This window comes from Notamacropus eugenii, chromosome 2, assembly GCF_028372415.1.
Source record: "Notamacropus eugenii isolate mMacEug1 chromosome 2, mMacEug1.pri_v2, whole genome shotgun sequence".
NCBI lineage: Eukaryota > Metazoa > Chordata > Mammalia > Diprotodontia > Macropodidae > Notamacropus > Notamacropus eugenii.
Window position 1 is genome coordinate 446,707,204 of NC_092873.1, and position 6,000 is coordinate 446,713,203.

The window sequence follows — 6,000 nt, forward strand, 5'->3', positions numbered from 1 at the left end:
GATGGTGAAGTAGAAGTAGAGACTTGCTAGAGCTGTCTCCCCAAGCCCAGCCAAAAATCTGTAAAAAATGACTCCAAACAAATTTTGAAGCTGCATAACCCAGAGAATGATGGAGTGAAGCAAATCTCCAACCCAAGACAGCCTAGAAGGTAAATGGGAAGTGTCTGTTGCACCACACTGGAAGAAGAGCACAGTCTAGCATAAGCCAAGCAGGTACAGACAGGACTGGAGCAGGACTTGGGGGGACTGAATCTCTTGCACTTGTGACAGTTTCCAGAATTCACAACCCCAAAATGCCAAGGTCAAATTGGAAGGTGGGTGGAAAAAACCTGTTGGACCTGTGTGAGAGAGTAGAGTGATTCAGCCCCAACAATAGAGTGGCAAAGGGAGTGGAAGAGCCTGCAGCAGTTGCAGCAACACGGGCAGCAGCAGCAGCTGTTTCTGGAGCTCTAGGTCCACAGATGTGGAGGGATAGAGTGGCTGACAGTCCACCTGTGCCCAGGCCTTAATTACTTTTCTATTAAAAAAAAATAGGCTTGGACTCTCTGACACCTAGATAATTATAGCTTAATGTATTAACACATTCCAACTACATGCATGCATATATATTAATATGTATTACATAACATATATAATATCCTGTTCTATTGTGCTTGACTCTTTGTGATTCCTATAGACCATGTAACACCAGGTTTTTCTTTTCTCCATTATCTCCCAAAGTCCATTTAAGCACATTTTCATTGTTTCCTTGATAGTATCTATCCATTTCATCCTTTGCCATCCCCTTTCAACTTTGCCTTCAATTTTTCCCACCATCAGGGTCTTTTCTAATAAGTCCCATCTTCTCATTATGTTGTCAAAGTATTTATGTTTCAGCATCTGTATGCTCAAAAGTTTATTGCAGCACCACAAATTTAAAATATTGATTTTGTAATGTTCAGCTTTCCTTATAGTCCAAATCTCAAAGACATACATTACTACTGGAAAAACCAAAACTTTGTTGACAAACAGATGTCTCTGTTTTTTGGAATGTTGTCCAGATTTTCCATAGCTTTCCTTTTAAGGAGCAAGCCATTTTTATTTTCATGGCTGCAGTCACTGTCTGTAGTAATCTTAAAGCCCAACATTATCACATCTGATACTTCTACAATTTCTTCTCTTATTTTCCAGAAAGTTTTGGAACTAGTTGCCATGAACATTTTTTTTTTCAATGTTTACCTTCAAACTGGCTTTTTTACACTCTCTTCTTTTATCATCATCAAGAGACTTTTTAATTCCTCTTCATTTTCTGACATCAGAGTGGTATCATCTATGTATCTGAAATTATTCATATTTCTCATTAATTCTTGTTTTTTATTAATCCAGTCTGACATTTCTCATGAGGTACTTTATGCATATAAATTAAATAAGGTAACAATATAAATTCTTCTCTTTATACAATCTTTTTCCGATCTTAAACTAATCAGGTGTCTCATATTCAGTTCTGTTGCTTCTTGGCCTCCACAAATGTTCTTCCAGCGAAAAGTAAGACATCTTGGTATTCCCAGATCTTTGAAGATTTACCATATTTTATTGTGATCTTCATAGTCAAAGGCCTTAGTGTAGTCAGTGAAGCAGAAGTAGAATTTTTTTTCTGGAATTCACTTGCTTTCTTCATAATCCAGTAAATGTTGGCAATTTATAGTTCCTCTGCCTTGTCAAAAACCACTCTGTTCTCCTTGAATTAATTTATTTTATTTTTAATTCATGTAATAAAACAAGCATTTCTATAACATGGTAAGATTTTTAACAAATGATTGCACATGAAACTGAAAGTCTACTATGCAGAACTTGCTATTCCTTTCAAATATATAATAAAGTTATGTAATTATTTTGCCTTTTTTTCTTCCCCACTCCTTAGAAATGGCTACCATCACACACACACACACACACACACACACACACACACACACACACATATACACACATATATCCATACTTCTTTTTATGAATTCATTTTCTGGATGCTGATCCGACCTTTAATCACATTTCTTTTTTAGTTAATTTTATAGTTCTCAGTTCACGTACTACTGAAGACTAGCTTGTGGAATCTTAAGCAAAACCTTGATGGCATGTTAAATGAGCACAATCATTTGGTAATTTGAACATTCCTTTGGCATTGCCCTTCTTTAGGACATACATAACCTTTTTCAATTGAATGGCCACTTCTGAGTTTTCCAAATTTGTCAGCATATTGAGAGCAGCACTTTAACAGTATCTTCTTTTAGGATTTTAAATATCTCAGCTGGAATTTTATCACCTCCACTAGTCTTATTGTTGCAGTGCTTCCTAGAGCCTACTTGACTTCATTCTCCAAGATACCTGGCTCTAGATTAGTAACCACAATTATCTAGGTTATTAATGATGGTAAGATCTTTCTTGAATCTTTCTTTTGAGTATTCTTGCCACCTGTTCCTAATCTCTTCTGCTTTTGCTAAGTTCCTACAATTTTTGTCTTTTATGTTACCCATTTTGCCTGAAACTTTCCCTTTTATCTCTAATTTTCTTGAACAAATCTCCCATCTTCCCTATTCTTTTGTTTTCCTCTATTTCTTTTCATTGCTCTTTTAAGGAAAACCTATCTCTCTTTGCTCTTCTCTGAAATTCTGCATTTAGTTGAGTACATATTTCTCTTTCTTCTTTACTTTTCACTTTACTTCTTTCCTTAGCTATTTGTGGAGGCCAAGAAGCAACAGAACTGAATATGAGACACCTGATTAGTTTAAGATCGGAAAAAGATTGTATAAAGAGAAGAATTTATATTGTTACCTTATTTAATTTATATGCATAAAGTACCTCATGAGAAATGTCAGACTGGATTAATAAAAAACAAGAATTAATGATAGGCATTTTTGCTTTCTTGACTTTCTTTTCCTTCAGAATTTTTTGGTTGCTGCCTCCTGAACAATATAGTGTTCTTCTCTCTTCATAAGGAACTGTATCTACCACATCTAATCCTTTAAATCTATTAAAGAATAGATTCCACTTCATATTCATAAGGATGTTATTTGGGTAAAACCTGTATGATTCAATGAATTTTCGCTATTTTCTTCAATTTAAGCCTGGATTTTGCTGCAAGAAGCTCATGATTTGAGCCACAATAAGCTCCTGAACTTGTTTCAACTGACTACATAGAGATTTTTAAAATTTGTTGTATGTTTGTTTTTTGGGGAGGCTGGATTGGGGATATTTGGGATTTATCGTATAGAAATTTGACCTCAACCATCGCTCAGTATTCAGAAATAGTCAATATATAAAATTGCATGAAGACCCCAACACAGCAGTGTGAAGTCTTTCACCTTCTTTTTCACCTGACACTTTCTTACCCAAACTCTGAGGATCTGCTGGCTGAAAGTTTCTTTCTCTTCAGCACTGAGCTGATGGGAGGGGAAAGCCAGCAGCAATATCACCTCCTTGATCCACACACTGAGGCAGCTAAAGCAATGTTTGTTTAAGGCAGAGGACAACAGCAAAGGAATCTATGACACTGCAGCAGGTCTGATGACCAATTGCCTGTAGTGAAGACTGTAGCAGCACTTTTCCACTCTCCTGGACTACCAGTTCGAGGGCTCAGATGTCCTCCCATTGTTTTGTTTTTTTTTCTCTTGACCACATTGTGATTTTATGTTGTTGCAAACTAAAATTGAGTTAATTGATAAACAGAAGTGTTTTTTTGTATATAAAAGATAACATACATGGTTAGATATCAAAACATGGATGTTTCTGTAAGTTAGTGTGCATTTAAAATTTTTACATTTCTGCATAGTTATTGTGGATTTCCTTCACTGAGGTGAAAGTCTAAGCAGATGGTTGCCATGTTTCTAATTTCTAGTCTCCCTCAGAGACTATGACAGAGAATTATGACTTTACTGGCCTTGAAAACTAAGTCATTTTTAGTAGTGCATCTTATTTCCAAAAAGACTGAAATATAGCCTTCAGCTTTTTCTGTTAACGTTTGATTTCATATTCTTTATAGGATGGCTTATCCAAACATATTGAATTATATCTTCAGAACTTAATACTAGCCTTTTTTACAACATTTCTCTCATCATTATGGCCCTCTGTTTTAGTAGTTATATACAGTCAAATCAAATACTTCAGTGGGTAAATAGTGCATCACTAATTTCACTACTTTCTTCTTTTCTCTTGTATACTGTTACTCAAGATTTCAATTTAAATGTCCCTTCAAATAATGTTATATATAACATATTATATGTGTGTGCATACAAGTATATAATACAACATATGTATGTTTATGTATATATATATGTGCATATGTATATATGTATGTGTGCACATCTATGAATAGTCAAAATAAATAAAAAAACACTTATGTAACGGCTAAAATCGGACAGCTCTTTCTTCTATATAATCAGATTAAACATAGTTCATCTTCTTGCAGTAGTGCTGTGGTGTTTCAAAGCAGAATGTAGCTAGCAGAAGTTCTTACAATGGTACAAATATAAAATTTAATACTCTGGTCAGAAATAAGTGAATTACAGTAACATGGCAATATATAAAATTGCATTTGGCACAGAGGAAACTCACCACATTTGATAAGAAAAATCACGCTTCTGTACTCCATATGTTATTTCATCTTTTCTGTTAGTACAGAGTTTAAAATTGCTTTGTTAAGATTCCAAGCCCAGGAGCATCTTTCTGTATTTCTCTGTAACATGCATCTCTAAGCAGCAAACACCGCTCTGAGCTGTCAACATGTTGTGGTCTTCTCAATTCTAACCTGGTTCTTCGGGTCTCAAATTGTTGGTACTAATCTGCATTAACATTACATGACTGAAAGCAGGGACGGGAGAGAGAAAATATTAAGTATTGCGTTTAAGATAATGTACATTAAGCAAAAACAGGTTTTATAAAGACTCTTGAAATCACCTAATAGTAAAGAAAACTCACACATACATGCCTACCTATCTATCTACATACATGCATACACATACAGATACACACATGTGTGTGTATCTCTATGTGTATATATATCTATTTATCTATCTATCTAATCACAGGAAAGAAGTATTCCAATATAGCTGAAAAAACAGTAGCTCTTTTAACATCTTATTCTTATTGTCTGTGTGCTCTTGGACAAGTTACTTAAATTATCTCAGTCTCAGTTTTCCCATCTGTAAAAAGAGAAACTTGGTCTAGATATACTTTGAGATCCCTAACTGCTCAAAATCTCTAATGATGTAAACTAGGAAAATTTAGAGGGATGAAAAGAAATGGATAAAAATTGAAATATTTTCAATGCTGTCACACATGGAAGAGAGTCAGCATGGAAGAGAGGTGAAATTTTTTCTACTTGGCAATAAAGGCAGGGCTAGGAACAATGAATGGATTTTCTAAAAATCAAATCTAATTCTTGAACCAATTCCTAATAATTAAACTGATCAAAAAGTATGGATTTCCTTAGGAGGCATTGATTTCTCCCCAATAGAGGTCTTCAAGACACTGGAAGATATTGTATTTTTATAAACGAAATTCTTCTTTGTACATGGATTAGACTAAACAGACTCTAAGTTACTTCTATATGTGAAATTCTATTATTTCATAATATACCTGTAAAGAGATCTTGAATAGATTAGCTACAAAGTATCAGGATGGTTTTTCCCACTGCCCACCATTTAGTGGTACACTTTTATTGCATTGATTGTTTGGTTGTTTGGCCTGAATAAATTGTTAAAGCAGGTATTCAGAGTGAAAATTAGGTCAGAGTAGGTAAAATAGAACTAGAAATGATAAGTTCATTTTTGCCTAATGTTAGAACATCCCATTTTCTCATTTCTCCCCTGTCTCTGCTGGCCTCTACTTAGCAATAAGGGTATCATCATCATCATCATCATCTTCATCATCATCATTATTGTTGTTGTTATTGTTGTTGCTACTGTCCTACTATCATACACTCACCTATTCCATGCAGAAAGATTACAGCCAAGAAATCTACCCAGA